General features: G+C 49.8%; 2 long non-coding RNA genes across 4 annotated transcripts in view; one reads left to right on the plus strand and one right to left on the minus strand.

Annotated features, from left to right (window-relative positions):
* Positions 1-7,356: 7,356 nt before the first annotated feature.
* LOC125694247 (uncharacterized) lies at positions 7,357-9,206 on the plus strand. Its single transcript, XR_007377468.1, has 3 exons — positions 7,357-7,369; positions 8,905-8,958; positions 9,149-9,206. It is a non-coding gene; the product is annotated as an uncharacterized LOC125694247 (long non-coding RNA).
* Positions 9,207-12,221: 3,015 nt separating this feature from the next.
* Positions 12,222-27,580, minus strand: part of LOC125694124 (uncharacterized) — a 112,747-nt gene continuing 97,388 nt past the window's right edge. Inside the window, exon 3 of one of the 3 annotated variants that reach the window (XR_007377401.1) lies at positions 12,222-12,324. This is a non-coding gene — a long non-coding RNA (uncharacterized LOC125694124). Of the gene's footprint in view, positions 12,325-17,698; positions 17,802-23,171; positions 23,275-27,580 lie in introns of those variants that run through there. The other 2 variants (XR_007377402.1, XR_007377403.1) reach the window with 2 other exon arrangements.

Here is a 27,580-nt window from a genome sequence, read left to right on the forward strand (position 1 = left end):
CATGAATATAAGAAAGGATTCTGCGTTATAAACGTATTTCTTAGGAAGAAAGGTTACTGCAAGAAATTTTCATCTTCAAGTCTGGGGATCTTTTAATCTGTCCACAAATAGAACTCTTTTCCAGGGGAGCTTTTAATCAATATACCAGAACTACATAGAGCTGCCATTAAAATGTTTACCACATACTGTGTTTGTTAAATAGCACAGGTAATCTCATAGCAGATAAAAAAGCTATCTTCTGATATGTACAGCCTTGTATCCCACCTAAGAGTACAGCACCATTTAGCCTTCACTTTTAAGTAAATGTTATTTTGTGAGTTTATTTTGTGATTCCATTTAGGGTTATTCCAAACAGAAAAAAATATTACTAATGCATACTGAGCACTAATTTGTTTCTTTTGATAAACCTGGAGATGTTTAATCACTTTGTAATTGTGTCAGGTAATTGTATCCTGAAAGGTAAAATCAACACAAACTGAATGTAAATGAAAGAAAGAGGACATTTCTGAGGATCGAAAGAGTTTGAAAAAGATTATTTTACTATTTTGAATTATTTTAAATATGACAACTGTCTTCAAAATACTACTGAAAAGAGTGAAACAAGCTGTATAGTCAAAAAACTGAGTTGCTGCTTCTGAAATTAGACTTGAAAGAGTGATGCTGATCTTTGAGAAGTGATGCTATCCCAGAATAATTAAACTAGGAAAAAAGCAACAACAACAAAAAAATTCAACAGAGATCAGATATTAGGAGTTCTTTAGATACAACTTAAATGATCAGTAACGCAAATAACTACTCCAGTGTTTCCATTACTAGCCATGTGCCCGTTCTTACCTAATGACTCAGGCAATTTTGCAACACAGCAACTGAAGGAAAGGCAGGTTATTAATGATTTTATTTGTAAGACTGTAGACTGCATAGAATAAAAAAGAATGAAAACAAGTGAGGTCTCAAATGCTAGCTGTTTCCTGTAAACACATACCCAGAAAAAGACTGGAAGAACAAGACTAGAAAGTCTGTCTGTTCTCTGATTTTCCATTTTTTGTTGCCTATCTTTGCAGATCTTCCATGGAAATGTTATTCTTTCTTTGCAAACTAGTTTTAATAGGGCTGTTTAACATAGCCATCACTCAAAATCACATACAGTTTTTGAAAGACTTCAGTGACTGGGAGTTTATTTGACTAATGTCCTAAAACTTATTAAGCCACTATCAGTCTCCCAAGGAGGGTCTTGGAATACAGTAGATTGAAATTGGGCCTATCTATATTTGAAATGGTCCTTTTACTTTTAATATCTTTTGAAATAACAGAAAAACACAGGATGGAACGTATCTCCAATGTGAACATCTACAATGTTACTTAGTAATGTACAGATGGTTGTTGCATACTCCCGAGACGATATCTGAGTTAGGTAATTGAGGAATATTTTTATGCAGAAAAATGTATCTCATTCCATACATCATAGAACAATAAAAGCAAGTATTTTCAATCATCTAGTTTCATTACCTTCATTCTCAATTCTTTTTAAAATTTACCTAATAAAGCTTAATATCCTTAGAATTTTTCAAACTGATTTTTATTCCCCAATTTTAAGATGAAATGAATTATAAACAGAATAATATTTCATAATCTTTACATAAATCTAAGGGAATTATGGCAAGTCACATAAATTTAGCTTGTTCTGTAAGGGCATACAAATACTAAACAGTAATAGTCAGCAAAAGAAATAATTTCAGTAATTTGATCTTGGCCTCAATATTGGCTGAAGGAACAATTACAAAGACTTCAATTTTGTCCAACTCAACTTTTGTATATTAATATGAAAATCAGATTCATATGAATGAGCCCTACACACATTTCTTAACTTTTTCTTATTTTGAGAAAGATTGAATAAACTGAGGTTGCTCAGCACACGAAGCAAAAAAGGAGAGAGTACTATGATCATAAAGCTGCCCCCCCCCACATGAAAGAAACAGCCTATTCTGAATACAGCACTAGTGATGAACTGGAATAGATTGCTGGCATCCTGAGAGCTCTCTCTGTTGATCTTTAATTAAAGCAGGATCAATGTCTACAGTGTAAGGTACGATCAATCCCTAACAAAAAGAACAAACAAAATCAAACCCCACACTTCCACTAGCAGTCACCTCCAGCCTGATATTTGCTTTTCAAGTTTAATTTCGCTCATTACTTTCCCAAATAATTTATCTTAAAAATGACATTCTGAATGTGTTTAATATGGCATTTCATCCAATAGCAGATCCAGATCAAGCAGAATATTGCATTATTTAAAATTGTTATCATGTTGATACTTCCTTAGGAAAAGAAATTTCTGTATCCACTTGGAAATATTTCCAAATAGAAGTCCAATGATGCATTATCTAGAGCTAAGAGATAGCTAACTCTTCTAAGAAATGTGAGCTTTCCCTCTGTCTTCATTCAGAGACAGGATACACATGCACATGATAGCCTATCAATTAACAGCAAGTTAGCAGAACATCTTGAAGGACAGAGATTTGCTGCATTTCAGTTCACATAGTAAATTTTCTGTTTCTCAGTGCTAAGGCAAACACCTAGGATAAAGAAAGGAATTATCTTGCTGTCTCTGCCAGTTCTAACAGCATTCCATGTAAATATAGGATCTAAGACAGAAAATTGTCCTTTGAACACATTTAGACTAGTGAAACTTTGTATTGTTGGATTGATCCAAAATCCTGCAACATTATTTTTTTTAAATTAGCAGGAGGAAAGATTTTTTTTCCTTACAAATAATTTTGCTTACTAACATGACTTACTCTGCTGGAATAAGATTCGAAGAATTTATATAATTGCTTGTTTGACAGTTTTCATCAGATGCTCTTGCAGTCATAACAAAGCATTGTCGAAGTGTAGTCTAAATGTTTTCTCATTTCACTCTATGAAAACATTATCCATAACAATAGTTATGTCAATAATTTATTTTATTCCAACATTTCAGGTGTCAAGATAGCAGCAAGAGTGTTAGCAAGAAGACTCTGCAATCTTCGTTACTTTTAAGAAACATGTTGCTCATCAGATAGTAGAGATCTACCAGCTTCACTTTGGAATCCAAGTTTTATACAGTTATGCTTTGAAACTAAATGATTAATTGAAAAATATTTAAAACATAGTAAGATTCAGCTCCCTTTGATTTCCAAAGTCAAATTTATTTCTTCCCCTGATCTTTGTGCAACTATAGGTTAAATTACCACATTTAGTTAGCTAAGCAAAAATCTAAGAACTGCATTTTCACTTCTGTTTTGTGCCTTCTAAGTCTCAACCTAAACTTGTTTTATATATACATATGTATGATCCACATGGGACGAGATGTGAGCCATCTACCTAGTGTTTCACAGTTTAGCATGTGTGTTATGAAAATTAATTCTTCCTTTAACTATACCAAGCACGGAATGGAAAGAAGCCCAAGACAAAGTTTCCAGTACAATTTAGGGACCTTTATTTAGTAGGACAAAGAGGGAAACTGACAGATGCTTAGGTATGCTTGGGAAGGGCCATAAAACCAGCAGGTGCTAAGGAAAAGGAGGAAAAGACAAGGAAAAGAAATTAATTCTGACCCAGGATATTCCCAGAGGCACCAGTAATTAAACAAAAGGTTGAACAACCGTCAATCCAAGAAAAAGCAGAGGTTTAGCTAGTTCTGCTTATTTAAAAATACTTGTGAAAATAGAAAACACGGGGGAAAATATTCAAGACTAGAATACCTGCAGAAAAATGTCTAACTTTGGGAATCCATTTACAACTCTGCCAAAATTTTCCACATACCTCTTTTTTTTGAAGGATTCTACAAATTACTTCAGTTTAAGGTTTTAATTTCCAAGAAGTACTATTTAACTTATGGAATATTTCTGTCTCACGAAGCTTCTCTAAGCAAGCTTCTCATAGAGGCTATGCACAATGGAGTAACCAGGAATCCTTCTCTCAAGCTGTACAGCCAAAAGTCTCATTTTGAAATGCTTGAGATACATAGGAAAACATGGGTATTTTTTAAAGCATACAGTGTATTTAGTGCTAGATTATTATTCAGGATATTATAAATATGCTGCACAGATGAGTCAAGTCCCTAGTGTACATCTACTCAGTGCCCCAGCAAAATAGGTACTATCAATCATAAAAAGGAGGGAAGAAAAACCTTGCATCCAAGTCTTTTATTCCAGCATCATCTCTCAAGGCCCTGCTAAACCAAACCAAACCAAAAAAAACATCCTTTTTTATAAACACAGAGAACATGCTCTCACAGTGTTTATTATTAATTATGCAGCCTACATCTGTGAGAATGTAATGTATTTAAGAATTTTTTTGTACAAAATAGCCTGAATCTGACTGACATGATGGTCACGATACACCTTCCCTTAATACAAGCAGGGCTGTCAAATGCAGTTGACTTATTCTCTCTCTGTATTTGTGACTAAATGATTTTGCTTGGCTAAAGTAATGCTTATAGCATGCTGATGTCTTCAGTTTGTTCCATCAGCTGTACCAAATGCATTGCTTGACTCTCTGCTGGTTTGTTGCATTCAGAATTGTAACATGAGGATCACGTAATATACGCAAGAACAATAATCAGTATTCTAACTGACATCTTAAGAACAACCAATGATTTCTTATTTATGTTTAAATGATTCTAACATTTATAATTCTGATTCCACAATACTAAAAATTAATATATACAAAAACTCTCTACCATCTGTCTCTTTCTCTGATGTTGTTCTCACCTCTACCTTTCTCTCTGCTCACCCTCTCTCTCTCTCTTCCTATGCTCACTTCTATATACACTTAGTACTCATTCTCTCTGCTGCCCTTAAAACTGGTCTTGCCCAGGCTGCAAACCTTTGGTGACCAATAACCAACAGTTGACAAGTTATTTACAGCCTGGGGGCATCCCATACCATTCCGTGCAGGTACTTAGAGGATTTCTGTTAGCATGTGAAGAGCCTGTGCTCTTCCAACACTGTTTTACTCTAGGGTCAATGCTCCTTCTACACAAAATTCTTGCCATTGTTCATTGTGTATATGGATATGTACTGAAATAGTTTCTAGGCCACACAATTGTACAAAGCTAAACTAAAGATAAAGCAATGTACGTATCAGTGATACGGTTCCAAGTTGCTGTTAAAGCTAAAAGTCTAGATCAAATCTCTAAGCACGCCAAGACAAGTCCAGGCAAAGCCTGTTAAGTCAAGAACCATGTCATTAGTTTAACACAGAGGTTGTGGCACAGCATGCTAAAATCTGTAGCAATATCCTATTTACTACACTTTAAAAGTTATGCCGGCTTTAGCAAAGCCTAAGAAATAGGCTTCTTGTGAAACTGCAAGGAAAGTGCACGTATAACACTTAAATCAGCCCTGAAAATATTTCAAATGAAGGCTATCTGGAAACTTCAGTCTGACAAGATCTTCCACTTGAATCCATAAAGAACAGTTAGTTCTGTACACAGCACCAGAAAAAATTGAAGTAAGGTAAAAATGAATCTATTTTAGGATGATTAGGCAGTGTGCCAGCCCTCCTCATGAGACTGTGAAGTGTGGGCAATGTCACATCTAAATATTGGAATTACTGAGGATGAATGAAACTGCTGTTCACCCCAGTAGGTCAGGATAAAGAGCGATGATCAATTTAAACATATGGATGATTGTGAAAAACAATATTTAATGGTGAGTATGGCATTGGTAAAGAAGGAGTGAAGCATAAGCTAATCTGAAGTCCTTCTCTATTGAGAAAAGCCTTTAGGAATATTTATGATGCTCTTTTGACTTGAATGTGAGCTAAATTTAAGTTCGGATTTGAAAATATACAAAACATCTTTTTTTGATGTTGTTTAAAAAAAAAAAAGTCCTTGATATATGAAGTACATCTTTAACCTTCAAAAAGGCTGAAGAAAAAATCCAGCCTATGGTGACACTGTTTCTGCTTCTTTATGCATGCCTTAGATTTTTCTGGTTTGGCCAGAGCAGTGCTGAGGCATGAAACATGTCACTGAATATAGTTGCATGAAATTCAACTATATTAAACACAGAAACTGCTCACTCCATCTGAAAAAGAAATTGATTCTCTTTAAGTACACATAATTTACCTGTCCATCTTGAGGTTTAGCACAGATTCTAAAAATGTATCTAAAGATCCTTGCTACCTACAATTCCTGTTTCTTTAGTGAATTCCAGTGTCTCTCACCACTAAGCAAGACCAAAAAAATCTGCAATTTGCTTACTTGTTAAAATCAGATCCACTGTAAGCCCATCAACAGATGTAATCAGACAATGAAATGCTCTGTCTAGTCTCCTGTGCTCTGCTCTACCTTGCAGAAGCACATTTCAGTAATTGTTCTCCCTGCCCTTTACACCTATTAAATGAATGGTGAATAGTTATTAAAAGTGTGGCTCAGCAGGATTATTTATATGTCATATTACAAAAAAATACATGCTTAATTAAAAATCAGCAATGCAATTATAAGGATTGTAAAAGAAACCGTAATGACAATATGAAACATGTAATTAGGATTTTTTTTCTCTCCCTCCCTTAAAAATGAAGTCAAGGTACTTCATCTGCATACAAAAAGTTATTCCAATTATTATTTCACTTATTTGTATTGGTGTTAGCAAAAATATTAATTGAAATGTGTGAGAAAACCAGCTTTCACTGAACATCGCTTTTGGAAATTAACAACATTAAACTAAATTATGCAGAGTCAGCTTTCTTCACCCTTAACAAGATTTCACAGAAAAACCAGCAACTTCCAGCAAAGTAGTCTAACTTCACCTGCACGTATTTCAGCCAACCAAGTGCTGCATAGTGGAGCTATGCAGGCAAAGTGTGTAAACCTGGGCCAGGTCAGGATGGTCCAACTTACTATTCTATCCCTTACTGCCTGTTCTGCTATTCCTGCAAAGCCCATCCCCATCCATGGTCAGCTTTCCACCTGCAGCTTCATTATCCCAAAATAGCGAGACACCATTTTGCCATAACGGTCTCAATTTCGTTGCTCTGCATGGTCTTTGCCTGCACAAAAGTTATCTTTCAACTATTTCTATTTTATTATGTGTGATTGCTAAAAAATAAAATGTGTAAGTTTAAATTGCCTTAAGCACCTACAGCAACCTGACTTACTTCATTAATATGAAACTAGCCTAGTGCAGGAGAATTTCTAAGCCACAGTCTGAACCAATGGTTGAGCACCAGGCGAGAAGGAGTGGCTAACCCAGGGAGCTCAGGTGCACCTGTTTAACCAGAAAGGCTGGAGCCTGGATCCACCCCTCCTCATCCTTATGTAAGGATGGCAGCCAAAGGAGCTGTGGATAGAGTTTGCACTTCTTTCAAGCTGTTATTAGAAGGGGTGAGCTATTTTTTTTTTTCCTTTGTCACTTTCTACTACTTCATAGCATTTATATCCCAGTAGAAGGTACTGTCATTGCTTTTGTCTGCTGTACATCTAGTCACAAAATCAGGTAAATAACAAAATAAGCACAAAGGACTGTGCCGAGATCCCTGTGGGAAAGGCTTGGAACTTCTTTTCCTTCACATGCTATTTTATAAAGAGTTGTATGGTTTGTCTAAATGCATATTTGAAAATATAGTACACAGAATAAAAAGGATACTAAATAGATATTTCTAGGAGAAGCAGGGGGTTCTTAGTGTCTCTATCTGTCAGCCATAATCACTAAAATCTTTACAAAAAACATCAATATCATTGACATAGAATCACAGAACAGCCAAGGTTTGAAGGGACCTTGAAAGATTTCTGCAACTTTCAATGGAAATAAGTGCAAAGATAAGATTGTCTAGCATTCTATCCAGTTGTATCTGGAAAGCTTCCATCAATGGAAACTACACATCCCTAGGGATGCTGTCCTAGGGACTGCTTGTTCTCACTGTAAAAATAAATATTATATAAAGATGAAGCCTCTTCTTCCTGCAACCTAGTACCTGTTGTTCCTTGTTACCTCCATCTAGCTTCTTGGGAAGAGAGTGCCTCCATTCTCTTTCCAACCCCCCTTTAAGTACAGGAACACTGTGATGAGGTCCAAACTTAGCCTCTTCTTCACAGGGTCAAAAGACCAAGGTACTTCAGTTCTTTCTCATAGGAAGGGTTCTCCAGTCTTTTGATCACCTTTGGGATTTCTCACATCTGTTTATGTCTATTTTGAATTGTGTGCACACCTTGAAAAGCACATCTCTTTCTCTGCTAGTAATGTCATTGTGGTTGCAACCCAAGATTCAATCTGTTTTCATCCATGTGTCGCTCAACGGTGCATTCCCTATGCTTGGAAGCTCTAGTTTACAGCCCTGGTAATTAGCCTAGACAGCTTGCTGCCAAGTATATTTCTGCCCCTTCTGGTTAGTTTCAGATCATGTCAACATTCCTGGTTTGTCCAAAATACGTCCTAGATCATAGAACCCATAGCCTTTGGCATGACAGTCATTCAGCTGGTCCATTCTCCTCTTTTTGCCAGGATCTTAGTCTCCAACAGAGAGGACTGAGGAAAACACTGCTCTTCCTTGTGTTTGTATGGAACTTCCTGTGTTCCAGTTTCCAGATTCCAGGCCCACTGCTCCGTGTTCTTTCATGGCATACTACTGAAAAGAACGAAGAGCACCCCATCCACTTAACTCCCACACTGTAAATACTTAAAAACAGGGATGAGATTACTTCTCAGGCTTCTCCAGGCTGAAGTGCCCCAGGTCTCTCAGCCTTATACAGGAAATGCTCCAGGCCTCTTCTCATCTTTGTGGTCCTCTTCTGGACTCTCCCTAAAATATCCCTGTCTTTAGATCTGGATCCACCTTCTTGCCCTTTTTGAAGACCACAGTAACACAGCCTATCCTCCAGTCATTCTCCAAGATGATTTTTGACTGATTTCTAACTCTTAGGAATTCACCATCCTGATCTTGGACGAAACGATGCTTTAATGTCAACCAGCACTTGTGAGTACCCTTTCTTTCCAATGCTATGTCTGCTAATATGAAATGGGAAACTGACCTCTGGAGCTGAACTTTCCTGGCAAAATGTTTGTGAACGTTTGATTCTCTTTGTGGATTATTAGCAGATCTAAATCTGCAAAAGAATGAGGTCTGCTACAAAAGTAAAGTTTCCATTTTTATTATGTTGTCCTAGAACATCAGAGGCAGATGCTGGTGATGTGGACACAGAGGTTGAATCTTCTCACCACTATTTTGCTGTATTTGTCACACAACAGATGGCTGCAGAGGAGCAGTCTGACAAAATGGCAACTGGCGTGACACCGCAAATGAAGCAAAGGTGTGTCACTGAAATCCTCGACGAGGACAAAATGGCACCCACTGAAATTCATCAACATTTGCTGAGTGTAGACAGAGACCAAACAGCGGATGTGAGCACAGTGAGGTGCTGGGTGGTGCGTTTCAGCAATGACACCATCACAGCAGCTGTGAAACAGTGGTCACCTCCGCTGGCACAGATTTTTACAAGTGCAGCATGCAGGCTCTTGTTCATCACTGGTGAAAATGCACAGCCTCCAGGGTTTTGTAACATTACCCCTGAACAACTGCAGAATCACAAAGAACAAAACATCTGGAAAAGGTATGCAATCACTTTGGCAATCCTAGAGAGACACAATTCACTGCAATATGCAGGGGCCTGGCCCATGGATAACAACGTGATTCAGCAGCCTGGAGCGCAAGAGAAAATCTCTGGATGTGACAATAAACCGTGACAGGCCCCGCAATTGCTCCAGCCCCTGCGGACGGCCCTGCGGTTACCGCAAGCCCTGCGACGGGGCTCAGCTGTGTCCCGCGTACCGCTCCCTAGCGGCTCTCCACGGCCTGCAGCCTCAGTCCTTCAGGCTACGCCCAGCTACTCCAGCGCGGGCCGCTCCACAGAGCGCGGCACATCTGAACTCTAAGCGGGGTCCAGAGAGCCGCAGCACGAGGACGAGACCGAGGTGCGGACGGGCCGCTCGGGCCGGGTGCACTCGGCCGGGCTGGGCGACGAGACGAGAGAGGGGGCCGCCCCGCGCCGGACGCGGCCGCTTCCAGCCGCTTGGAGGGCGAGCCCGTCAGCGACGGCCACGACGCCGCCGGCAAAGGTCCGGGGGCGGCCGCGGAGATGGCCGAGGGAAGCGGGAAGACGGGAACCCGGCGCGGGAGCTTTGTGACGCGGGCCGGCGTCGCGCCCGAAGGCCATTGTGACGCGGGGCCGCCTCGAGGGGCCGGAGTCCCCCGCAGAGAGTGCCGCTCACTCTCGGGAGAGAGGCTCCGCGAGGAGGTTCCCCCGAGTGCCTGCGACCGAGCATCTGCGCGAGGACGCGACGATGAGCGAGGAGCGGGACAAGAAGGACGAGCGCCGGCCCGACGCGGGGCCGCCACGCGTGCCGGACCGCCGCGGGGTGCGGGCCGGGGAGGGAGGCGCTCGGGCTCGGCCGGCGGCGACTTCGCCGCGTCCGTCCCGCGCCTCCTTCTCCCCACGGACGCCGCCGCCGGGCGGCCGGAGCCCGGCCTCGTCCCTCCGCGGCGTCCGTCTGCCCCAGCTGCCCGGCCCGGAGAGCTCGCGGGCCTCCGGGCGCCGCGACGCACAGGTAGGTAGCCCGAGGGAGGCGGGGCCGGACGTCTTCCCGCGCCGCGTGGGGACCGCCCTGTGCCGGCGCGGCTGCGGGGAGCGGGGCGGCGGCCGCCCGCGGGCTGAGCGCTGTCCTCGGTGCCGAGTGCGGCGTGAGCGGGAAGGACCGCGCTCACTCGGCCTTTCTCCTCGGCTTCTCTTGCAGGCGGGCGGGCGGGAGTTTTCCCCGTCGGTGACCTGCGGCGGTGCCAGCGGGCGAAGCGGGCAGCCTCAATCATCCTTGCTGCCTCGCTTAAGGCGGGCAGGGCTGCCGGCAGCTGCACCCCGGCGTGCAGCAGCATCTTCTAGAGTCTCTAAGCTGCCTGTTCTGCAAGCAGCAGCCTCTTCCACACCTTCAAGAGGCAGAGCGCATGCTGTGGGCATTAGAGGCAGCAGAATCCCAGTACTTGCCCCGAGACCTCACGTCCAGGACGGGACAGCAAGGGCGGAGAGCCGGGGTCCAGCTCGGGAAGTCTGCTCAACCATTCTAACGCCTCAGCACGACAGACCCAGACAAAACTACGTGGTGTCCCTGAGCTGTGCTGCCGCTGCAAGCCCAAGAGTTGAAGGGCAGCTGGCAGTACCAGGGCGCCATGCACCGACCAGCAACCTGAGAACACCAGGAAAAACGGCCCAGGTGCTCTCCACCAAGGCTGGGAAGATCCACGCAGCTTGGAGAGTTGCTCAGGAGGGCACCAGAGACACTCGTGCTGCAGCTACACCATCTTTTAGAGCAGCTCAGAAGGGCCCAGAAGGGCAGGCAGGCGGCAAAGAGCGAGACAAGGAGCCTCTGTCTGCATTAGTGCCTGAAGATGCAGGCAACTTAGTTTCTCCCAAGGCTGCACACTCTGCAGAGGAGGCCAATGACGCGGTGCTCTTCCCAAGAGTGTGCAAACAGGGAAAAAGAGACGTAAATGGTACCGCCATGCCTGAAGTCTCCAGACAAGCTCTGGGAGCAGCACTGAGACCGCAAGATCCCAGAGAGGTCAACTGGGAGGCTTATGGATGCTCTCCAGTACACCCAGCAATCTGGAGAATTCGGGATCAGGCGAGGAAGGAGCAGATGTTAAGCTGGAAAGTCTCTTGGCCAGACACGAGCATGCTCAGGCTGCTAAGAGCCCAAGCAGCACATGCCAGTGCCAGTGCTACTGACACTGCTCAGGGAATGCTAGACACCTGCACCACGACATCGAGGGTGGAAGGCTTCTTTCCTGCCTCTTGTGATTCTCAAAGCCAGGACATTAGAATTCAGCATGCACAGGAAGAGACCACTGATGATGCTGCCAGTGATGCCAGCACGGATCACAGCATGCTGGATGCCAGGGACAATGCAGTGACAGCTGAGAGCATGCCCACACCCTCCTGTTTTTGCCCTGATACCATGGAGGGTGTGGAAGAATGGGAGGACAACAGTGAGGAAGCAGCTGCTGAGGCAGCTGGTGTGCCACCAAGCATTTCTGGTGCCTCATCTGTTGAGATGAAGACAACAGCAGCTCGCCACCGGATGCCAGCTGTCATCAGGACTGTGCTCCGGGCTCTGCGCAGGATTTGCACCTGCAGCTGCGTCAGGGGACAACGAGAGGAGAGGCACGAGGCTGCAAACACCACGCAGCTCCCCGGAGACATCTGATTTCAACCTGTCAATGTAGAATTCTGGTTCCATCCTGTCAACATAGGATTCTGGTTCCATCTTGTCAGTGCAGAATTCTGATTCCATCCTGTCAACACAGAATTCTGATTAAATATTATCATTATACCATCCTGGCTGAGTGCTGTCTGATCTGTGTGCTCACGCATGTTTGGTCTCTGAGTGCAGCTACTGGTGTCAGAGCACAGGGTGGAGGATGCCTGTGTCAGTGGAACCATCAAGGGCAAAGAATGTGGGTGTGCAAGGCTAGCGAAGGGGAAGCCAGCTAAGCCTGGTGTGTGTGTGAGATCCCCTGTGAAGAAAGGGGTGAGTGAACCAGCAACTGGAGGTGGGCTGTGGCCTTGAAGATTCCTGCGTCCATGGTTAGCAACTGGGGAGATTGATGAGGGGACCGTTCTTCCTGGCACTCGGTGCTTGTATGAAGCGATTCTCACTTGCGGTTACGGGGGTGAGTGGTTCTGTATGGTGCCACCCTGAGTGTGACAACACCTTTTTGTTTCTTGGTAAAGAAATTTGGCACATTTGGGAAAATACAATTATTAGAGAGCAGGGAAACTCTACTGGTTGTTGAGAGGGATTAAAATCAGAATACCACCAAAACCATGGTCAGAGGGAAGTGGAGATGTCTCAGAATTCAGTAGTAATGTTGTAGTGTTTTGCGAGTTATCTTTTGTATGTGTTTAATTTGTTTTCTCGGTAGCAGCAGTGGTCTGTGCAGACAGAAAGCGATCCCAGTTTTCTTAGGAAAGTCAAACAAGGTCATTCTATTCAACTGTGCATTTGCTGAACCAGCACTTGGAAGAAATCCTCACACAGCACATTATCACAGAATCACAGAATTGTACAGGTTAAAGGATCTCATCATCTAGTCCAACTCCCCCAGTAAAGGACATTCTCTACAGTGTCGTAGAATCATAGAATGACTTGGATTGTCCTATCACTTCCTGCATAAGAAGTTGTTCCTCCTCCTCCAGCTTGTAAGTTCCTTTCAAGTATTGGAGATGGCAGTGAGGTCTCCCTGGAGCCTTCTCATCTCCAAGCTAAACAATCCCAACTCCCTCAACCTTGCTTAATAGGAGAGGGGTTCCAGCCCTCAGCCCTCTGATAATCTTTTTGGTCCTCCTCTGGACCTGCTCCAACAGCCCTTCCCAAGATTAATTCATCTGTACTTTGGCTTTCCTGATGCCATCCAGGCACATCCTGACAGCATCCCTATATTCCTACCAGGTTACCCATTCCCTCCTCCTGGACTTCTGTTTTTCCTGCTTTTCTCTCAGCCACCCCATCAGGTCTTTGCTCAGCCATACTGGTTTCCTGCCAGCCCTGCCTGATTTCTTATTCTGGGGGTTGGAGAGCTCTCGTGCTCTCAGAAACATGTTATTAAAAGTGCTTCCAACTCTTTCCATTGCTGTGTGCCTAAGGTCAGTTTTTCAGGAGATCTTATCCATTTCTTAAATCGCCCCAAAGACAGGGCTGCCTGTCTTTCCGTATCATTGCATGATACCAGGCATCAGTCTCTCCCTCTGACTGCTGAGTACAGCAGATTATTTTCCTGGCACCTTCCTCTCGCAGCCTGCTCAGCTGCTACAGAAACAGTAGGTTGCACAGGAAAGCATCCAGACAGGTCCTGAATATCTCCAGAGAAGGAGATATTCTCTGGGCAGCCTGTTCCAGTAGTACTCTGTCACCCTCACAGTAAAGAAGTTCTTCCTCACGTTTGTATGGAACTTTCTGCATTCCAGTTTGTGCCCACTGCCTCTTGTTCTATCTCTGCACACCACCAAAAAGAACCTGGCCCCATCCACTTGTCTCCCCCACTGCAGGTATTTATAAACAGGAATGAGATCACCTCTGAGTCTTCTCCAGGCTGAAAAGTCCAGAGTCTCCCAGCCTAAGGGTGATAAGGGCGATGCTCGAGGCCCCTACTCATCTTTGTGACCCTCTGCTGCTGGACTCTCTCTTAAAGATCCCTGTCTTTGGATCCACCTTCTTGCCCTTTTTGAAGACCAGAGTAACACTGCCTATCCTCAGGTCTTCAGACTCCTCTGCCATTCTCCAAGACCTTTCAAAGACAATAGAGGAGGCAGGTTTCCTGCTATTTTTGCCTGACTTCTAACTCTTAGGAATTCACAAACCCCGAGCTTGGACGAAACGATGCTTTAATGTCAACCAGCACTTGTGAGTACCCTTTCTTTCCAATGCTATGTCTGCTAATATGAAATGGGAAACTGACCTCTGGAGCTGAACTTTCCTGGCAAAATGTTTGTGAACGTTTGATTCTCTTTGTGGATTATTAGCAGATCTAATCTGCAAAAGAATGAGGTCTGCTACAAAAGTAAAGTTTCCATTTTTATTATGTTGTCCTAGAACATCAGAGGCAGATGCTGGTGATGTGGACACAGAGGTTTGAACCTTCTCACCACTATTCTGCTGTATTTGTCACACAACAGATGGCTGCAGAGGAGCAGTCTGACAAAATGGCAACTGGCGTGACACCGCAAATGAAGCAAAGGTGTGTCACTGAAATCCTCGACGAGGACAAAATGGCACCCACTGAAATTCATCAACATTTGCTGAGTGTAGACAGAGACCAAACAGCGGATGTGAGCACAGTGAGGTGCTGGGTGGTGCGTTTCAGCAATGACACCATCACAGCAGCTGTGAAACAGTGGTCACCTCCGCTGGCACAGATTTTTACAAGTGCAGCATGCAGGCTCTTGTTCATCACTGGTGAAAATGCACAGCCTCCAGGGTTTTGTAACATACCCCTGAACAACTGCAGAATCACAAAGAACAAAACATCTGGAAAAGGTATGCAATCACTTTGGCAATCCTAGAGAGACACAATTCACTGCAATATGCAGGGGCCTGGCCCATGGATAACAACGTGATTCAGCAGCCTGGAGCGCAAGAGAAAATCTCTGGATGTGACAATAAACCGTGACAGGCCCCGCAATTGCTCCAGCCCCTGCGGACGGCCCTGCGGTTACCGCAAGCCCTGCGACGGGGCTCAGCTGTGTCCCGCGTACCGCTCCCTAGCGGCTCTCCACGGCCTGCAGCCTCAGTCCTTCAGGCTACGCCCAGCTACTCCAGCGCGGGCCGCTCCACAGAGCGCGGCACATCTGAACTCTAAGCGGGGTCCAGAGAGCCGCAGCACGAGGACGAGACCGAGGTGCGGACGGGCCCGCTCGGGCCGGGTGCACTCGGCCGGGCTGGGCGACGAGACGAGAGAGGGGGCCGCCCCGCGCCGGACGCGGCCGCTTCCAGCCGCTTGGAGGGCGAGCCCGTCAGCGACGGCCACGACGCCGCCGGCAAAGGTCCGGGGGCGGCCGCGGAGATGGCCGAGGGAAGCGGGAAGACGGGAACCCGGCGCGGGAGCTTTGTGACGCGGGCCGGCGTCGCGCCCGAAGGCCATTGTGACGCGGGGCCGCCTCGAGGGGCCGGAGTCCCCCGCAGAGAGTGCCGCTCACTCTCGGGAGAGAGGCTCCGCGAGGAGGTTCCCCCGAGTGCCTGCGACCGAGCATCTGCGCGAGGACGCGACGATGAGCGAGGAGCGGGACAAGAAGGACGAGCGCCGGCCCGACGCGGGGCCGCCACGCGTGCCGGACCGCCGCGGGGTGCGGGCCGGGGAGGGAGGCGCTCGGGCTCGGCCGGCGGCGACTTCGCCGCGTCCGTCCCGCGCCTCCTTCTCCCCACGGACGCCGCCGCCGGGCGGCCGGAGCCCGGCCTCGTCCCTCCGCGGCGTCCGTCTGCCCCAGCTGCCCGGCCCGGAGAGCTCGCGGGCCTCCGGGCGCCGCGACGCACAGGTAGGTAGCCCGAGGGAGGCGGGGCCGGACGTCTTCCCGCGCCGCGTGGGGACCGCCCTGTGCCGGCGCGGCTGCGGGGAGCGGGGCGGCGGCCGCCCGCGGGCTGAGCGCTGTCCTCGGTGCCGAGTGCGGCGTGAGCGGGAAGGACCGCGCTCACTCGGCCTTTCTCCTCGGCTTCTCTTGCAGGCGGGCGGGCGGGAGTTTTCCCCGTCGGTGACCTGCGGCGGTGCCAGCGGGCGAAGCGGGCAGCCTCAATCATCTTCCTTGCTGCCTCGCTTAAGGCGGGCAGGGCTGCCGGCAGCTGCACCCCGGCGTGCAGCAGCATCTTCTAGAGTCTCTAAGCTGCCTGTTCTGCAAGCAGCAGCCTCTTCCACACCTTCAAGAGGCAGAGCGCATGCTGTGGGCATTAGAGGCAGCAGAATCCCAGTACTTGCCCCGAGACCTCACGTCCAGGACGGGACAGCAAGGGCGGAGAGCCGGGGTCCAGCTCGGGAAGTCTGCTCAACCATTCTAACGCCTCAGCACGACAGACCCAGACAAAACTACGTGGTGTCCCTGAGCTGTGCTGCCGCTGCAAGCCCAAGAGTTGAAGGGCAGCTGGCAGTACCAGGGCGCCATGCACCGACCAGCAACCTGAGAACACCAGGAAAAACGGCCCAGGTGCTCTCCACCAAGGCTGGGAAGATCCACGCAGCTTGGAGAGTTGCTCAGGAGGGCACCAGAGACACTCGTGCTGCAGCTACACCATCTTTTAGAGCAGCTCAGAAGGGCCCAGAAGGGCAGGCAGGCGGCAAAGAGCGAGACAAGGAGCCTCTGTCTGCATTAGTGCCTGAAGATGCAGGCAACTTAGTTTCTCCCAAGGCTGCACACTCTGCAGAGGAGGCCAATGACGCGGTGCTCTTCCCAAGAGTGTGCAAACAGGGAAAAAGAGACGTAAATGGTACCGCCATGCCTGAAGTCTCCAGACAAGCTCTGGGAGCAGCACTGAGACCGCAAGATCCCAGAGAGGTCAACTGGGAGGCTTATGGATGCTCTCCAGTACACCCAGCAATCTGGAGAATTCGGGATCAGGCGAGGAAGGAGCAGATGTTAAGCTGGAAAGTCTCTTGGCCAGACACGAGCATGCTCAGGCTGCTAAGAGCCCAAGCAGCACATGCCAGTGCCAGTGCTACTGACACTGCTCAGGGAATGCTAGACACCTGCACCACGACATCGAGGGTGGAAGGCTTCTTTCCTGCCTCTTGTGATTCTCAAAGCCAGGACATTAGAATTCAGCATGCACAGGAAGAGACCACTGATGATGCTGCCAGTGATGCCAGCACGGATCACAGCATGCTGGATGCCAGGGACAATGCAGTGACAGCTGAGAGCATGCCCACACCCTCCTGTTTTTGCCCTGATACCATGGAGGGTGTGGAAGAATGGGAGGACAACAGTGAGGAAGCAGCTGCTGAGGCAGCTGGTGTGCCACCAAGCATTTCTGGTGCCTCATCTGTTGAGATGAAGACAACAGCAGCTCGCCACCGGATGCCAGCTGTCATCAGGACTGTGCTCCGGGCTCTGCGCAGGATTTGCACCTGCAGCTGCGTCAGGGGACAACGAGAGGAGAGGCACGAGGCTGCAAACACCACGCAGCTCCCCGGAGACATCTGATTTCAACCTGTCAATGTAGAATTCTGGTTCCATCCTGTCAACATAGGATTCTGGTTCCATCTTGTCAGTGCAGAATTCTGATTCCATCCTGTCAACACAGAATTCTGATTAAATATTATCATTATACCATCCTGGCTGAGTGCTGTCTGATCTGTGTGCTCACGCATGTTTGGTCTCTGAGTGCAGCTACTGGTGTCAGAGCACAGGGTGGAGGATGCCTGTGTCAGTGGAACCATCAAGGGCAAAGAATGTGGGTGTGCAAGGCTAGCGAAGGGGAAGCCAGCTAAGCCTGGTGTGTGTGTGAGATCCCCTGTGAAGAAAGGGGTGAGTGAACCAGCAACTGGAGGTGGGCTGTGGCCTTGAAGATTCCTGCGTCCATGGTTAGCAACTGGGGAGATTGATGAGGGGACCGTTCTTCCTGGCACTCGGGTGCTTGTATGAAGCGATTCTCACTTGCGGTTACGGGGTGAGTGGTTCTGTATGGTGCCACCCTGAGTGTGACAACACCTTTTTGTTTCTTGGTAAAGAAATTTGGCACATTTGGGAAAATACAATTATTAGAGAGCAGGGAAACTCTACTGGTTGTTGAGAGGGATTAAAATCAGAATACCACCAAAACCATGGTCAGAGGGAAGTGGAGATGTCTCAGAATTCAGTAGTAATGTTGTAGTGTTTTGCGAGTTATCTTTTGTATGTGTTTAATTTGTTTTCTCGGTAGCAGCAGTGGTCTGTGCAGACAGAAAGCGATCCCAGTTTTCTTAGGAAAGTCAAACAAGGTCATTCTATTCAACTGTGCATTTGCTGAACCAGCACTTGGAAGAAATCCTCACACAGCACATTATCACAGAATCACAGAATTGTACAGGTTAAAGGATCTCATCATCTAGTCCAACTCCCCCAGTAAAGGACATTCTCTACAGTGTCGTAGAATCATAGAATGACTTGGATTGTCCTATCACTTCCTGCATAAGAAGTTGTTCCTCCTCCTCCAGCTTGTAAGTTCCTTTCAAGTATTGGAGATGGCAGTGAGGTCTCCCTGGAGCCTTCTCATCTCCAAGCTAAACAATCCCAACTCCCTCAACCTTGCTTAATAGGAGAGGGGTTCCAGCCCTCAGCCCTCTGATAATCTTTTTGGTCCTCCTCTGGACCTGCTCCAACAGCCCTTCCCAAGATTAATTCATCTGTACTTTGGCTTTCCTGATGCCATCCAGGCACATCCTGACAGCATCCCTATATTCCTACCAGGTTACCCATTCCCTCCTCCTGGACTTCTGTTTTTCCTGCTTTTCTCTCAGCCACCCCATCAGGTCTTTGCTCAGCCATACTGGTTTCCTGCCAGCCCTGCCTGATTTCTTATTCTGGGGGTTGGAGAGCTCTCGTGCTCTCAGAAACATGTTATTAAAAGTGCTTCCAACTCTTTCCATTGCTGTGTGCCTAAGGTCAGTTTTTCAGGAGATCTTATCCATTTCTTAAATCGCCCAAAGACAGGGCTGCCTGTCTTTCCGTATCATTGCATGATACCAGGCATCAGTCTCTCCCTCTGACTGCTGAGTACAGCAGATTATTTTCCTGGCACCTTCCTCTCGCAGCCTGCTCAGCTGCTACAGAAACAGTAGGTTGCACAGGAAAGCATCCAGACAGGTCCTGAATATCTCCAGAGAAGGAGATATTCTCTGGGCAGCCTGTTCCAGTAGTACTCTGTCACCCTCACAGTAAAGAAGTTCTTCCTCACGTTTGTATGGAACTTTCTGCATTCCAGTTTGTGCCCACTGCCTCTTGTTCTATCTCTGCACACCACCAAAAAGAACCTGGCCCCATCCACTTGTCTCCCCCACTGCAGGTATTTATAAACAGGAATGAGATCACCTCTGAGTCTTCTCCAGGCTGAAAAGTCCAGAGTCTCCCAGCCTAAGGGTGATAAGGGCGATGCTCGAGGCCCCTACTCATCTTTGTGACCCTCTGCTGCTGGACTCTCTCTTAAAGATCCCTGTCTTTGGATCCACCTTCTTGCCCTTTTTGAAGACCAGAGTAACACTGCCTATCCTCAGGTCTTCAGACTCCTCTGCCATTCTCCAAGACCTTTCAAAGACAATAGAGGAGGCAGGTTTCCTGCTATTTTTGCCTGACTTCTAACTCTTAGGAATTCACAAACCCCGAGCTTGGACGAAACGATGCTTTAATGTCAACCAGCACTTGTGAGTACCCTTTCTTTCCAATGCTATGTCTGCTAATATGAAATGGGAAACTGACCTCTGGAGCTGAACTTTCCTGGCAAAATGTTTGTGAACGTTTGATTCTCTTTGTGGATTATTAGCAGATCTAAATCTGCAAAAGAATGAGGTCTGCTACAAAAGTAAAGTTTCCATTTTTATTATGTTGTCCTAGAACATCAGAGGCAGATGCTGGTGATGTGGACACAGAGGTTGAACCTTCTCACCACTATTCTGCTGTATTTGTCACACAACAGATGGCTGCAGAGGAGCAGTCTGACAAAATGGCAACTGGCGTGACACCGCAAATGAAGCAAAGGTGTGTCACTGAAATCCTCGACGAGGACAAAATGGCACCCACTGAAATTCATCAACATTTGCTGAGTGTAGACAGAGACCAAACAGCGGATGTGAGCACAGTGAGGTGCTGGGTGGTGCGTTTCAGCAATGACACCATCACAGCAGCTGTGAAACAGTGGTCACCTCCGCTGGCACAGATTTTTACAAGTGCAGCATGCAGGCTCTTGTTCATCACTGGTGAAAATGCACAGCCTCCAGGGTTTTGTAACATTACCCCTGAACAACTGCAGAATCACAAAGAACAAAACATCTGGAAAAGGTATGCAATCACTTTGGCAATCCTAGAGAGACACAATTCACTGCAATATGCAGGGGCCTGGCCCATGGATAACAACGTGATTCAGCAGCCTGGAGCGCAAGAGAAAATCTCTGGATGTGACAATAAACCGTGACAGGCCCCGCAATTGCTCCAGCCCCTGCGGACGGCCCTGCGGTTACCGCAAGCCCTGCGACGGGGCTCAGCTGTGTCCCGCGTACCGCTCCCTAGCGGCTCTCCACGGCCTGCAGCCTCAGTCCTTCAGGCTACGCCCAGCTACTCCAGCGCGGGCCGCTCCACAGAGCGCGGCACATCTGAACTCTAAGCGGGGTCCAGAGAGCCGCAGCACGAGGACGAGACCGAGGTGCGGACGGGCCGCTCGGGCCGGGTGCACTCGGCCGGGCTGGGCGACGAGACGAGAGAGGGGGCCGCCCCGCGCCGGACGCGGCCGCTTCCAGCCGCTTGGAGGGCGAGCCCGTCAGCGACGGCCACGACGCCGCCGGCAAAGGTCCGGGGGCGGCCGCGGAGATGGCCGAGGGAAGCGGGAAGACGGGAACCCGGCGCGGGAGCTTTGTGACGCGGGCCGGCGTCGCGCCCGAAGGCCATTGTGACGCGGGGCCGCCTCGAGGGGCCGGAGTCCCCCGCAGAGAGTGCCGCTCACTCTCGGGAGAGAGGCTCCGCGAGGAGGTTCCCCCGAGTGCCTGCGACCGAGCATCTGCGCGAGGACGCGACGATGAGCGAGGAGCGGGACAAGAAGGACGAGCGCCGGCCCGACGCGGGGCCGCCACGCGTGCCGGACCGCCGCGGGGTGCGGGCCGGGGAGGGAGGCGCTCGGGCTCGGCCGGCGGCGACTTCGCCGCGTCCGTCCCGCGCCTCCTTCTCCCCACGGACGCCGCCGCCGGGCGGCCGGAGCCCGGCCTCGTCCCTCCGCGGCGTCCGTCTGCCCCAGCTGCCCGGCCCGGAGAGCTCGCGGGCCTCCGGGCGCCGCGACGCACAGGTAGGTAGCCCGAGGGAGGCGGGGCCGGACGTCTTCCCGCGCCGCGTGGGGACCGCCCTGTGCCGGCGCGGCTGCGGGGAGCGGGGCGGCGGCCGCCCGCGGGCTGAGCGCTGTCCTCGGTGCCGAGTGCGGCGTGAGCGGGAAGGACCGCGCTCACTCGGCCTTTCTCCTCGGCTTCTCTTGCAGGCGGGCGGGCGGGAGTTTTCCCCGTCGGTGACCTGCGGCGGTGCCAGCGGGCGAAGCGGGCAGCCTCAATCATCCTTGCTGCCTCGCTTAAGGCGGGCAGGGCTGCCGGCAGCTGCACCCCGGCGTGCAGCAGCATCTTCTAGAGTCTCTAAGCTGCCTGTTCTGCAAGCAGCAGCCTCTTCCACACCTTCAAGAGGCAGAGCGCATGCTGTGGGCATTAGAGGCAGCAGAATCCCAGTACTTGCCCCGAGACCTCACGTCCAGGACGGGACAGCAAGGGCGGAGAGCCGGGGTCCAGCTCGGGAAGTCTGCTCAACCATTCTAACGCCTCAGCACGACAGACCCAGACAAAACTACGTGGTGTCCCTGAGCTGTGCTGCCGCTGCAAGCCCAAGAGTTGAAGGGCAGCTGGCAGTACCAGGGCGCCATGCACCGACCAGCAACCTGAGAACACCAGGAAAAACGGCCCAGGTGCTCTCCACCAAGGCTGGGAAGATCCACGCAGCTTGGAGAGTTGCTCAGGAGGGCACCAGAGACACTCGTGCTGCAGCTACACCATCTTTTAGAGCAGCTCAGAAGGGCCCAGAAGGGCAGGCAGGCGGCAAAGAGCGAGACAAGGAGCCTCTGTCTGCATTAGTGCCTGAAGATGCAGGCAACTTAGTTTCTCCCAAGGCTGCACACTCTGCAGAGGAGGCCAATGACGCGGTGCTCTTCCCAAGAGTGTGCAAACAGGGAAAAAGAGACGTAAATGGTACCGCCATGCCTGAAGTCTCCAGACAAGCTCTGGGAGCAGCACTGAGACCGCAAGATCCCAGAGAGGTCAACTGGGAGGCTTATGGATGCTCTCCAGTACACCCAGCAATCTGGAGAATTCGGGATCAGGCGAGGAAGGAGCAGATGTTAAGCTGGAAAGTCTCTTGGCCAGACACGAGCATGCTCAGGCTGCTAAGAGCCCAAGCAGCACATGCCAGTGCCAGTGCTACTGACACTGCTCAGGGAATGCTAGACACCTGCACCACGACATCGAGGGTGGAAGGCTTCTTTCCTGCCTCTTGTGATTCTCAAAGCCAGGACATTAGAATTCAGCATGCACAGGAAGAGACCACTGATGATGCTGCCAGTGATGCCAGCACGGATCACAGCATGCTGGATGCCAGGGACAATGCAGTGACAGCTGAGAGCATGCCCACACCCTCCTGTTTTTGCCCTGATACCATGGAGGGTGTGGAAGAATGGGAGGACAACAGTGAGGAAGCAGCTGCTGAGGCAGCTGGTGTGCCACCAAGCATTTCTGGTGCCTCATCTGTTGAGATGAAGACAACAGCAGCTCGCCACCGGATGCCAGCTGTCATCAGGACTGTGCTCCGGGCTCTGCGCAGGATTTGCACCTGCAGCTGCGTCAGGGGACAACGAGAGGAGAGGCACGAGGCTGCAAACACCACGCAGCTCCCCGGAGACATCTGATTTCAACCTGTCAATGTAGAATTCTGGTTCCATCCTGTCAACATAGGATTCTGGTTCCATCTTGTCAGTGCAGAATTCTGATTCCATCCTGTCAACACAGAATTCTGATTAAATATTATCATTATACCATCCTGGCTGAGTGCTGTCTGATCTGTGTGCTCACGCATGTTTGGTCTCTGAGTGCAGCTACTGGTGTCAGAGCACAGGGTGGAGGATGCCTGTGTCAGTGGAACCATCAAGGGCAAAGAATGTGGGTGTGCAAGGCTAGCGAAGGGGAAGCCAGCTAAGCCTGGTGTGTGTGTGAGATCCCCTGTGAAGAAAGGGGTGAGTGAACCAGCAACTGGAGGTGGGCTGTGGCCTTGAAGATTCCTGCGTCCATGGTTAGCAACTGGGGAGATTGATGAGGGGACCGTTCTTCCTGGCACTCGGGTGCTTGTATGAAGCGATTCTCACTTGCGGTTACGGGGTGAGTGGTTCTGTATGGTGCCACCCTGAGTGTGACAACACCTTTTTGTTTCTTGGTAAAGAAATTTGGCACATTTGGGAAAATACAATTATTAGAGAGCAGGGAAACTCTACTGGTTGTTGAGAGGGATTAAAATCAGAATACCACCAAAACCATGGTCAGAGGGAAGTGGAGATGTCTCAGAATTCAGTAGTAATGTTGTAGTGTTTTGCGAGTTATCTTTTGTATGTGTTTAATTTGTTTTCTCGGTAGCAGCAGTGGTCTGTGCAGACAGAAAGCGATCCCAGTTTTCTTAGGAAAGTCAAACAAGGTCATTCTATTCAACTGTGCATTTGCTGAACCAGCACTTGGAAGAAATCCTCACACAGCACATTATCACAGAATCACAGAATTGTACAGGTTAAAGGATCTCATCATCTAGTCCAACTCCCCCAGTAAAGGACATTCTCTACAGTGTCGTAGAATCATAGAATGACTTGGATTGTCCTATCACTTCCTGCATAAGAAGTTGTTCCTCCTCCTCCAGCTTGTAAGTTCCTTTCAAGTATTGGAGATGGCAGTGAGGTCTCCCTGGAGCCTTCTCATCTCCAAGCTAAACAATCCCAACTCCCTCAACCTTGCTTAATAGGAGAGGGGTTCCAGCCCTCAGCCCTCTGATAATCTTTTTGGTCCTCCTCTGGACCTGCTCCAACAGCCCTTCCCAAGATTAATTCATCTGTACTTTGGCTTTCCTGATGCCATCCAGGCACATCCTGACAGCATCCCTATATTCCTACCAGGTTACCCATTCCCTCCTCCTGGACTTCTGTTTTTCCTGCTTTTCTCTCAGCCACCCCATCAGGTCTTTGCTCAGCCATACTGGTTTCCTGCCAGCCCTGCCTGATTTCTTATTCTGGGGGTTGGAGAGCTCTCGTGCTCTCAGAAACATGTTATTAAAAGTGCTTCCAACTCTTTCCATTGCTGTGTGCCTAAGGTCAGTTTTTCAGGAGATCTTATCCATTTCTTAAATCGCCCAAAGACAGGGCTGCCTGTCTTTCCGTATCATTGCATGATACCAGGCATCAGTCTCTCCCTCTGACTGCTGAGTACAGCAGATTATTTTCCTGGCACCTTCCTCTCGCAGCCTGCTCAGCTGCTACAGAAACAGTAGGTTGCACAGGAAAGCATCCAGACAGGTCCTGAATATCTCCAGAGAAGGAGATATTCTCTGGGCAGCCTGTTCCAGTAGTACTCTGTCACCCTCACAGTAAAGAAGTTCTTCCTCACGTTTGTATGGAACTTTCTGCATTCCAGTTTGTGCCCACTGCCTCTTGTTCTATCTCTGCACACCACCAAAAAGAACCTGGCCCCATCCACTTGTCTCCCCCACTGCAGGTATTTATAAACAGGAATGAGATCACCTCTGAGTCTTCTCCAGGCTGAAAAGTCCAGAGTCTCCCAGCCTAAGGGTGATAAGGGCGATGCTCGAGGCCCCTACTCATCTTTGTGACCCTCTGCTGCTGGACTCTCTCTTAAAGATCCCTGTCTTTGGATCCACCTTCTTGCCCTTTTTGAAGACCAGAGTAACACTGCCTATCCTCAGGTCTTCAGACTCCTCTGCCATTCTCCAAGACCTTTCAAAGACAATAGAGGAGGCAGGTTTCCTGCTATTTTTGCCTGACTTCTAACTCTTAGGAATTCACAAACCCCGAGCTTGGACGAAACGATGCTTTAATGTCAACCAGCACTTGTGAGTACCCTTTCTTTCCAATGCTATGTCTGCTAATATGAAATGGGAAACTGACCTCTGGAGCTGAACTTTCCTGGCAAAATGTTTGTGAACGTTTGATTCTCTTTGTGGATTATTAGCAGATCTAAATCTGCAAAAGAATGAGGTCTGCTACAAAAGTAAAGTTTCCATTTTTATTATGTTGTCCTAGAACATCAGAGGCAGATGCTGGTGATGTGGACACAGAGGTTGAACCTTCTCACCACTATTCTGCTGTATTTGTCACACAACAGATGGCTGCAGAGGAGCAGTCTGACAAAATGGCAACTGGCGTGACACCGCAAATGAAGCAAAGGTGTGTCACTGAAATCCTCGACGAGGACAAAATGGCACCCACTGAAATTCATCAACATTTGCTGAGTGTAGACAGAGACCAAACAGCGGATGTGAGCACAGTGAGGTGCTGGGTGGTGCGTTTCAGCAATGACACCATCACAGCAGCTGTGAAACAGTGGTCACCTCCGCTGGCACAGATTTTTACAAGTGCAGCATGCAGGCTCTTGTTCATCACTGGTGAAAATGCACAGCCTCCAGGGTTTTGTAACATTACCCCTGAACAACTGCAGAATCACAAAGAACAAAACATCTGGAAAAGGTATGCAATCACTTTGGCAATCCTAGAGAGACACAATTCACTGCAATATGCAGGGGCCTGGCCCATGGATAACAACGTGATTCAGCAGCCTGGAGCGCAAGAGAAAATCTCTGGATGTGACAATAAACCGTGACAGGCCCCGCAATTGCTCCAGCCCCTGCGGACGGCCCTGCGGTTACCGCAAGCCCTGCGACGGGGCTCAGCTGTGTCCCGCGTACCGCTCCCTAGCGGCTCTCCACGGCCTGCAGCCTCAGTCCTTCAGGCTACGCCCAGCTACTCCAGCGCGGGCCGCTCCACAGAGCGCGGCACATCTGAACTCTAAGCGGGGTCCAGAGAGCCGCAGCACGAGGACGAGACCGAGGTGCGGACGGGCCGCTCGGGCCGGGTGCACTCGGCCGGGCTGGGCGACGAGACGAGAGAGGGGGCCGCCCCGCGCCGGACGCGGCCGCTTCCAGCCGCTTGGAGGGCGAGCCCGTCAGCGACGGCCACGACGCCGCCGGCAAAGGTCCGGGGGCGGCCGCGGAGATGGCCGAGGGAAGCGGGAAGACGGGAACCCGGCGCGGGAGCTTTGTGACGCGGGCCGGCGTCGCGCCCGAAGGCCATTGTGACGCGGGGCCGCCTCGAGGGGCCGGAGTCCCCCGCAGAGAGTGCCGCTCACTCTCGGGAGAGAGGCTCCGCGAGGAGGTTCCCCCGAGTGCCTGCGACCGAGCATCTGCGCGAGGACGCGACGATGAGCGAGGAGCGGGACAAGAAGGACGAGCGCCGGCCCGACGCGGGGCCGCCACGCGTGCCGGACCGCCGCGGGGTGCGGGCCGGGGAGGGAGGCGCTCGGGCTCGGCCGGCGGCGACTTCGCCGCGTCCGTCCCGCGCCTCCTTCTCCCCACGGACGCCGCCGCCGGGCGGCCGGAGCCCGGCCTCGTCCCTCCGCGGCGTCCGTCTGCCCCAGCTGCCCGGCCCGGAGAGCTCGCGGGCCTCCGGGCGCCGCGACGCACAGGTAGGTAGCCCGAGGGAGGCGGGGCCGGACGTCTTCCCGCGCCGCGTGGGGACCGCCCTGTGCCGGCGCGGCTGCGGGGAGCGGGGCGGCGGCCGCCCGCGGGCTGAGCGCTGTCCTCGGTGCCGAGTGCGGCGTGAGCGGGAAGGACCGCGCTCACTCGGCCTTTCTCCTCGGCTTCTCTTGCAGGCGGGCGGGCGGGAGTTTTCCCCGTCGGTGACCTGCGGCGGTGCCAGCGGGCGAAGCGGGCAGCCTCAATCATCCTTGCTGCCTCGCTTAAGGCGGGCAGGGCTGCCGGCAGCTGCACCCCGGCGTGCAGCAGCATCTTCTAGAGTCTCTAAGCTGCCTGTTCTGCAAGCAGCAGCCTCTTCCACACCTTCAAGAGGCAGAGCGCATGCTGTGGGCATTAGAGGCAGCAGAATCCCAGTACTTGCCCCGAGACCTCACGTCCAGGACGGGACAGCAAGGGCGGAGAGCCGGGGTCCAGCTCGGGAAGTCTGCTCAACCATTCTAACGCCTCAGCACGACAGACCCAGACAAAACTACGTGGTGTCCCTGAGCTGTGCTGCCGCTG

Source organism: Lagopus muta, chromosome 5 (genome assembly GCF_023343835.1).
Source record: "Lagopus muta isolate bLagMut1 chromosome 5, bLagMut1 primary, whole genome shotgun sequence".
Lineage (NCBI taxonomy): Eukaryota > Metazoa > Chordata > Aves > Galliformes > Phasianidae > Lagopus > Lagopus muta.